The sequence below is a fragment of the Haemaphysalis longicornis genome, unplaced genomic scaffold, assembly GCF_048455015.1.
Source record: "Haemaphysalis longicornis isolate Haplotype H1 unplaced genomic scaffold, Haemaphysalis longicornis Haplotype H1 scaffold_8, whole genome shotgun sequence".
In the NCBI taxonomy this organism is placed as follows: Eukaryota; Metazoa; Arthropoda; class Arachnida; order Ixodida; family Ixodidae; genus Haemaphysalis; species Haemaphysalis longicornis.
The window spans coordinates 188,832,720-188,841,644 of NW_027526445.1; the positions used below are offsets into that span (position 1 = coordinate 188,832,720).

General features: G+C 46.0%; 2 non-coding genes across 2 annotated transcripts; both read left to right on the plus strand.

Moving 5' to 3' along the window:
• Positions 1-5,276: 5,276 nt before the first annotated feature.
• Trnat-agu (transfer RNA threonine (anticodon AGU)) lies at positions 5,277-5,349 on the plus strand. Its single transcript has one exon. It is a non-coding gene; the product is annotated as a tRNA-Thr (tRNA).
• Positions 5,350-6,203: 854 nt separating this feature from the next.
• Trnat-agu (transfer RNA threonine (anticodon AGU)) lies at positions 6,204-6,276 on the plus strand. Its single transcript has one exon. It is a non-coding gene; the product is annotated as a tRNA-Thr (tRNA).
• The last annotated feature ends 2,649 nt before the right edge of the window (positions 6,277-8,925 follow it).

Consider the following 8,925-nt stretch of genomic DNA (forward strand, 5'->3'; position numbering starts at 1 on the left):
GTAAGTAAGCTCCTAATACAGCAGCTTTATTAGCCTAATGCGGCTCAACAATGCCATTTGTCCTGGGGAAGGAGGCCTCGTTCCCACCACCACTTAAGAATGTTTAACTCTTTGTGATCTATTCATGTTTAACCTTTTGTGACCCTACCTATTTCCTGTTCAGTTGCTAGCTTCTGTGAAATGCTCTTTTGTGCCCCCTAGCTATTCTCTTCATCCGGGGAGGGCACACCCATCTTCGCTTCCGCCCCAACCAGTCTCCCCAGCCACTGAATACCTTACTGTATACTCTTCCCTTTCTTTTGAAACCGCGGTTGTCCAGTTTCCCGCATTGTCTGAACTTGCAGCCCGCGGGGCATACGTTGACCCGTCATGGTGCAACCTTGAACGCTGCTTTCTTAACACGACCCCTTTCTCTCTCTTGCTCCCCCCCACCCCCTGTTTTTGTTTTTTTTGTTGTAACATAGGCATAGCCTGACTGTATGCGTACTCTCCTTTTCCGAAACATTTTCCGCTCCTTCTCACAGTTTTCTGCAAACCTATATACGAAATGTGTTCCAAATGTTTGCGACAGCAAAATCATGTAACTTTACTCTGATGAAGACAAGTCCCGTTGCCGCTACGTAAGTAAACCTTGTTTGTTATTGTTCTTACTGTGTATCCGACGCTTTACTTATACTATATATCTTTATATCAGTGTGTCGAACCGAAAAAATACGGGTTCGGTTACGGTTCGGGTTCAGGTAAATTTATTTTGTTCCGGTTCAGTTCCGGTTCGACTAATTCTATCCACGAACCGGTTCGCGAACCGGTTCGGAGTGTTAAACCGGTTCGTGAACCGGTTCAGAACTGAATTATTAGCAAGGCGTGAAAAATCAGTTTTGTATACTTTAAATTCATCAAAACTGAAGTACTTTTTCTGTTCACTCGAACTAGTGGTTTTTTGAAAATGAGCTGCAATACTACTGTCAAATTTGAAAATATTGGCCAGGTGTAACAGAAAATGTACCAGCCTCTTTTTCACCCCCCTACTGTCATCCTAGAGACTACACAAAGCCGCCGCCAAGAGACATGAGTGTGTTATTTATTGGTGCCCCTTGCGTCGTTTTATTGTACTGCTTAGATGCTAATAATGACTTAAGACATTGCCCATTTTGCTTGAATTACTTCCTTGTTACGTCACTGCTGATGCTGGGTGGCAGAAAATTTGAAAGTTTTTTCGGTGTTTCTCACCACTTCTTGTAAAAACAACTTCCTTAACGAGTCACCAAAGGCAGATCTTTCAAATAAGGCAAGGTAGGGCTTTGTTTTCATGGTCCATTTAGGATCCTTGGCCAAGCATGTAAGATGACACGGCGGAAAAATATCGCCGACCAGGGGCCGCGGCCCCTTCGTTATCGGGCTTACTGCGACAATCAAGAGCGAATGCTGCCTGCAAAACAATCAACAAAGAAAACTTCCACGTAAAGCGCGCAAACACACGCCCGCGCACACAACATGGCGTTTTATTCGCCTGTGAAGAGCAGCTTTACCTGTACAAGAGACTACCAAAGACGCTAGTGGAAATCAGCGAAACCAAACGTACAGTGCCCAACGCTGGGCACACCTGTCAATTCGAAAGAACACAGTCTCTAGAATTTCGAATAGACACGTATCTTCGCTTACCTCACCCGCCGCGGTGGCTCAGTGGCTAAGACGTCGTGCTGCTAAGCCTCAAAAACGCGGTTTCCATTCCCGGCCGTGGCGGCCGCTTTTCTGATGGAGGCGAAAAGCGAAAACGCCCGTGTGTTCGAGGTTTCGGCGCTCGCTAAAGATCCCCAGGTGTTCAAAATTCATCCGGAGCCTTCCACTGGGCCGCGCCTCATCACCGGTGTAGCGTCGGCGCGTTAAACCTCATAATCAATCAATGTTCTCTTTCCCCGTGCAGTACGTTTAGGAATCTTATTTCTCCGGCCCCTTCGCCCTATTTTCCCCTCTTCCTCGTTTCGTGAGGTTCGCCTCGCTTGTATAAAGCCGATGTCTCGAACCAATAACAAACATATGTGCGTCTCTTTCTTCGTGCGTCCCGTTAGTGGCGCTGTTTTAATTCTTGTGATTATGCATGTACCTAAAAGCAAAAATTTCAACACTCTTTAGCTGCTGTAAATAGGCATAGGTAAATGTAGGGCTTGAACCTTGGCTGGTACACAGTGCAACAATCTCGTGGACTGATTGCACTTGCACTGTCCCAATGAGGGAGAAAGAGAGAGCGACAAACGTTTTATTGAGCCTTTTAAGGCCCCTTGTGGGGGCGTGGTGGCAGGCGCACCGGCGACCGCGGGAAGGGTGAATTCGGTGCTTCAAACATCGTGCAGGCTGCCAAGAGTTTGACATTTCTTCTTCCCAGCCTTGCACCCTGCTTGCTCGACCATCAGCAACATACCATTGCAATTAAGAACCTTAATTGCTATATTGGTGTGCAGTCATTTCACCATGTTGTGGCTATGGCGTTGTGCTGCTGAGCCGAAAGACGCGGGTTCGATTTCCGGCCGCGGCGGCCGCTTTTCTGATGGAGGCGAAAAGCGAAAACGCCCGTGTGTACGAGATTTCAGCGCACGTTAAAGATCCCCAGGTGGTCAAAATTAATCCTGAGCCCTCCAGTGCGGTGCGCCCCCTCGCCTGCCTTGCGTCGGCGCATTAACAAACCTCACAATCAATCAAGTAATCAAATTGTCACCATGTTGTGACCGTGATGAGCGTGTTCGGAGCGTTTTGATTCATTGAACGGGTAAAAGTGAGCGAGAGATTGCGAAGTTGATGGCGCGTGAAAGAAAGAAGCCCCTAATGACACTTACCACCCGTTATCAATAACGGGATGGTCGAACCGTTTTGTCGAGAACCGGAAACCGTTATTTCTTTTTTCGGTTCAGTTCCGGTTCGGGTTCAGCCGGCTCAAAAAATAATGGTTCGGGTTCGGGTTCAGTTCCGGCAAAAATACCGGTTCGGTTCCGGTTTTCGGTTCCGGTTCGACACCCTGCTTTATATATAAATAAATATATATATATATATATATATATATATATATATATATATATATATATATATATATATATATATATATATATATATATATATATAAATATATATATATATATAGAAAATAAGGGTTGGCAGTCAAGAAAACCTCGGAAAGCAAAGGGGAGGTTGTGGTGGGTCATAGAAAGAGATGAAGAATTTTGTGAGTCGAAAAGAAAGTGGTGAAAAAATGCCCGCCGGGTGGGATCCGAACCCACGACCTCCAGAATACCGGTCTGGTGCGATAACCACTACGCTACCAGCGGGGCTGTTTCCCCAGCACTTTCTCGGGTATTTATGTTAAGGTGTTTTTGTTTCCTGCACTTGGGGGTGGTAGCCAGCGCCACTCGGACTACATATATATATATATGTATATATATATATATATATATATATATATATATATATATATAGATATATATATATATATATATACATATATTTAAATAAATATATATATATATACACATATATATACATACCCCTTCCTCTCTGACTCAAAAAATTCTTCATCTGCTTCTATGACCCACCACAACCTTCCCTTTGAAACCCTTTTTTCTGTCTTATTTAGCGAGCCCCTCATTTCCTATTTGCTGATTCGCTACATGCTTAGCGAGGGCCTCTTTTCTGGCACTCTTGTTGCCAAAAGACAGCTTAAGAGGATTAAACGCTGGTCGACCACTCTCGACATGTCGTAGACACTCGAGTCATGGCCCGGGGGTTAAAAAGAAGGTCCCCTTCACCCCGAGTAGTCCGAGTGGCGCTGGCTACCACCCCCAAGTGCCGAAAAAAAATACCTTAACATAAATACCCGGGAAAGTGGTGGGGAAATAGCCCCGTTGTTAACGTAGTGGTTATCGCACCAGATCGGTATTCTGGAGGTAGTCGGTTCGGATCCCACCCGGCGGGCATGTTTTCACCACTTTCTTTCTGACTCAAAAAATTCTTCGTCTGTTTCTATGACCAACCACAACCTCTCCTTTCCTTTCCGAGGTTTTCTTGACTGCCAAACCTTATATTCTGTCTATTTACCGATACCAGCATTTCCTATTTTCTGATTCGCTACATGCTTAGCGAGGCCTCTGTTCGGGCAGTCTTATTGCCAAATGATAGCTTGAGAGGGTTTAACGCTGGTCGACCACTCTCGACATGTCGTAGACACTCGAGTCACGGCGCGGGGGTTAAAAAGAAAGTCCCCTTCACCCCGAGTAGTCCGAGTGGCGCTGGCTACCACCCCCAAGTGCAGGAAACAAAAAATACTTTAACATAAATACCCGAGAAAGTGGTGGGTAAACAGCCCCGCCGGTAGCGTAGTGGGTATCGCACCAGACCGGTATTCTGGAGGTCGTGGGTTCGGATCCCATCCGGCGGGCATATTTTCACCACTTTCTTTCTTCTAAAAAAATTCTTCATCTGTTTCTATGACTAACCACAACCTCTCCTTTCCTTTCCGAGGTTTTCTTGACTGCCAAACCTTATATTCTGTCTTATTTACCGAGCCCCTCATTTCCTATTTTCTGATTCGCTACATGCTTAGCGAGGCCTATGTTCTGGCAGTTTTGTTGCCAAATGGTAGCTTGAGAGGGTTTAACGCTGGTCGACCACTCTCGACATGTCGTAGACACTCGAGTCACGGCGCGGGGGTTAAAAAGAAAGTCCCCTTCACCCCGAGTAGTCCGAGTGGCGCTGGCTATCACCCCCAAGTGCAGGAAACAAAAAATACTTTAACATAAATACCCGAGAAAGTGGTGGGGAAACAGCCCCGCCGGTAGCGTAGTGGGTATCGCACCAGACCGGTATTCTGGAGGTCGTGGGTTCGGATCCCATCCGGCGGGCATATTTTCACCACTTTCTTTCTTCTAAAAAAATTCTTCATCTGTTTCTATGACTAACCACAACCTCTCCTTTCCTTTCCGAGGTTTTCTTGACTGCCAAACCTTATATTCTGTCTTATTTACCGAGCCCCTCATTTCCTATTTTCTGATTCACTACATGCTTAGCGAGGCCTCTGTTCGGGCAGTATTATTGCCAAATGATAGCTTGAGAGGGTTCAACGCTGGTCGACCACTTTCGGCACGTCGTAGACACTCGAGTCATGGCCCGGGGGTTAAAAAGAAGGTCCCCTTCACCTCGAGTAGGCCGAGTGGCGCTGGCAACCACCTCCAAGTGCACGAAACAAAAAATACCTCAACATAAATACCTGAGAAAGTGGTGGGGAAACAGCCCCGCCTGTAGCGTAGTGGGTATCGCACCAGACCAGTATTCTGGAGGTCGTGGGTTCGGATCCCACCCGGCGGGCATGTTTTCACCACTTTCTTTCTTCTCAAAAAATTCTTCATCTGTTTCTATGACCAACCACAACCTCTCCTTTCCTTTCCGAGGTTTTCTTGACTGCCAAACCTTATATTCTGTCTTATTTACCGAGCCCCTCATTTCCTATTTTCTGATTCGCTACATGCTTAGCGAGGCCTCTGTTCTGGCAGTTTTGTTGCCAAATGGTAGCTTAAGAGGGTTCAACACTGGTCGACCACTCTCGGCACGTCGTAGACCATCGAGTCATGGCCCGGGGGTTAAAAAGAATGTCCCCTTCACCTCGAGTAGGCCGAGTGGCGCTGGCAACCACCTCCAAGTGCACGAAACAAAAAAATACCTCAACATAAATACCTGAGAAAGTGGTGGGGAAACAGCCCCGCCGGTAGCGTAGTGGGTATCGCACCAGACCGGTATTCTGGAGGTCGTGGGTTCGAATCCCTCCCGGCGGGCATGTTTTCACCACTTTCTTTCTGACTCAAAAATTCTTCGTCTGTTTCTATGACCAACCACAACCTCTCCTTTCCTTTCCGAGGTTTTCTTGACTACCAAACCTTATATTCTGTCTTGTTTACCGATCCCATCATTTCCTATTTTCTGATTCGCTACATGCTTAGCGAGGCCTCTGTTCGGGCAGTCTTATTGCCAAATGATAGCTTGAGAGGGTTCAACGCTGGTCGACCACTCTCGGCACGTCGTAGACACTCGAGTCATGGCCCGGGGGTTAAAAAGAAGGTCCCCTTCACCTCGAGTAGGCCGAGTGGCGCTGGCAACCACCTCCAAGTGCACGAAACAAAAAATACCTCAACATAAATACCTGAGAAAGTGGTGGGGAAACAGCCCCGCCTGTAGCGTAGTGGGTATCGCACCAGACCAGTATTCTGGAGGTCGTGGGTTCAAATCCCACCCGGCGGGCATGTTTTCACCACTTTCTTTCTTCTCAAAAAATTCTTTATCTGTTTCTATGGCCAACCACAACCTCTCCTTTCCTTTCCGAGGTTTTCTTTACTGCCAAACCTTATATTCTGTCTTATTTACCGAGCCCCTCATTTTCTATTTTCTGATTCGCTACATGCTTAGCGAGGCCTCTGTTCTGGCAGTTTTGTTGCCAAATGGTAGCTTAAGAGGCTTCAACGCTGGTCGACCACTCTCGACACGTCGTAGACATTCGAGTCATGGCCCGGGGGTTAAAAATAAGGTCCCCTTCACCTCGAGTAGGCCGAGTGGCGCTGGAAACCACCCCCAAGTGCACGAAACAAAAAATACCTCAACATAAATACCTGAGAAAGTGGTGGGGAAACAGCCCCGCCGGTAGCGTAGTGGTCATCGCAGCAGACCGGTATCAATCCTGATGGCGTAATTTGAAAAGCTCAGAGCTCCTTTGAAATGTGAATAATCCATAAATAACTAGGCGGACGTTTTTCGGGGAGGAAGATGCAATGTACACACCTGGTTTTCTCGAGATGGGTTATTAGACGTTTGTTGGTGACCATTGGCTGGTCTCTTATGAATGGTAAGGGGTGAAGAGGAATTTCGCAGGTAAAAATTTCACTGAGGTGTCGTCTGAAATCACTGCGAATTGTGTACTCAGCTACCACAAGCGGTACTGAAATGCGCTCCCCACATTTGTAACAAACTAGTAGTAATGTACCATTTAAAAATAAAACTGTTTCGCTTCAGTGCGGCGTATTCTCAGCGCGCGCATGAAATCCTCAGCGGATCGATTTTGTATGCATGTGCAGCATTTTGTATGCGTTGTTATATTCCCTACAATTCGACGAACTTTATTTCAACTCGGGAGAGGCCTGCGGGTTGTCACGATCTTGTCTTCCCAAGAAGGTATTGTCACCTCGAAGTGAGACGGTCTAAATCGTTTTGTCTCCGTTCTGAAGCAGTCGGTGGCCTTGTGCGGTGAAGAGGCGTCTCGCGTAGTGGTTTCAAAGTCTGTGTGCAATGACGTCAATTAGACAATTAAGCGAGCTGAAGCCAGGCAAGCACCCTACCCACATGTCCAACCTACGGACGGCCTCCCTGACGACCACAATCAGCAATCTAATGAAACGCTGCGGGTCATTCGACTTAACCGTTACCTAGGAAGAGGTACGTCCTTTTTTTATCCAGCTCAAACTGGATTCCGTCAAAAATAGCACGCAGGACAGCCTCTTCATGCTTAGAAGCGTAATCTGCAAGCACAGGAAGGCACAACCTCACATCATGGTGGCGGCGGACGTTAGGAAAGCTTGAGACCCGGCATCACACGAGGCTGTCATAACCAGCATGACAGACACCTACCCTGGCAAAAAAAAAAAAACGCTCAACTTCATCAAGAGCTTCCCACCATCGCACTTTCCAAGTGAGAGCAGGCAGGTGTAATCCTGAAACATGCACCGACTATATAGGAATACCCCAAGGTTTGGTCTTTTCGCGGCTACTTTCTATGTCGTCGTGCCTTCAGTAGCCACAGCCTTAGTGGAAGAGTCACCCATCCACTTTACAATTTCTACAACTTGGTGGTCGGAAATGCCGCTCCGTCGAAGCAGATAGCCCAACATATAATTTATATTAAGGGAATTTACTTCTTTCGTTATATCTAAATACCAAATCCAGAATTTCGCTGCAGTTTATTCTCAAACCACAATAACTATCTTTTAACAAAGCCTTGGACTATCTAAGGCAGCTAACTGCGAACTTTCTGGAATTAAATAGTTTTGTATTTCAATACCATCAACCAGTGAATCCTCTCCTTCAATCATTTATTTAAGAGGCAGCTTCGCCGAATCAGTTTTGCATAATGAGCGTTATTATATCTTTCTTAATGAATATCGCTTTTAGGTAACTTTTTTTAATGATTTGGATTTTTAACAACATTTCACTTGTTTGTGTAAACATGTTCTTTCCTTGTGTTTTTTTTTTAGGATTGTTACTGCTGTCAACCGCATTAAGTGTACGTTTACTATTTATAGGTAGGAGGTCCCTCCCCAGTCTATGACAAGGCGACCTCCTAGGGCTATTTATGCTCCGCAACATTTCAACAACAATAATCTGAAACGGAAACACTGCTGTAGGGAGGTTATTATAGCCATACTAGCCGATTCAGTACTACGTTAACGCTACGCTTGCTTGAGTGCAGTGCGCTGACAATGTTCTGAGGGGCTGTGGAGTAAGGTGCAGCCAAACCTTGATCTTACAAAACCCGATATTACGAATTTCCCGATCCAACGAACAAATTTGGATTGCCCCGCCTTTGCCTACACGGCTCAATGCTTTTGTGAACGTAAGCTAACGAAATACATTAGGCGCCATTACCGATTTAATGAAGTTTTTCGCGAACCGGTTCTATAGCTTGAATCGGTTCACGAACCGGTTCGATGAGTTGAAATATCACTGAAATGAGAAAGAATATTTAGTAGTTTAAAACGACATCTAAATCATAATTCAAAATGCTACTGTTCCCCAAGGGCAGTGCCGCAATCGCAAAGCGAACTTTAAACAATTACGAGATATTATAAAAACAGAGGAAGGGGCGACGATTCACCACTCACTGTCTCACCTAGGTTGTCCTAG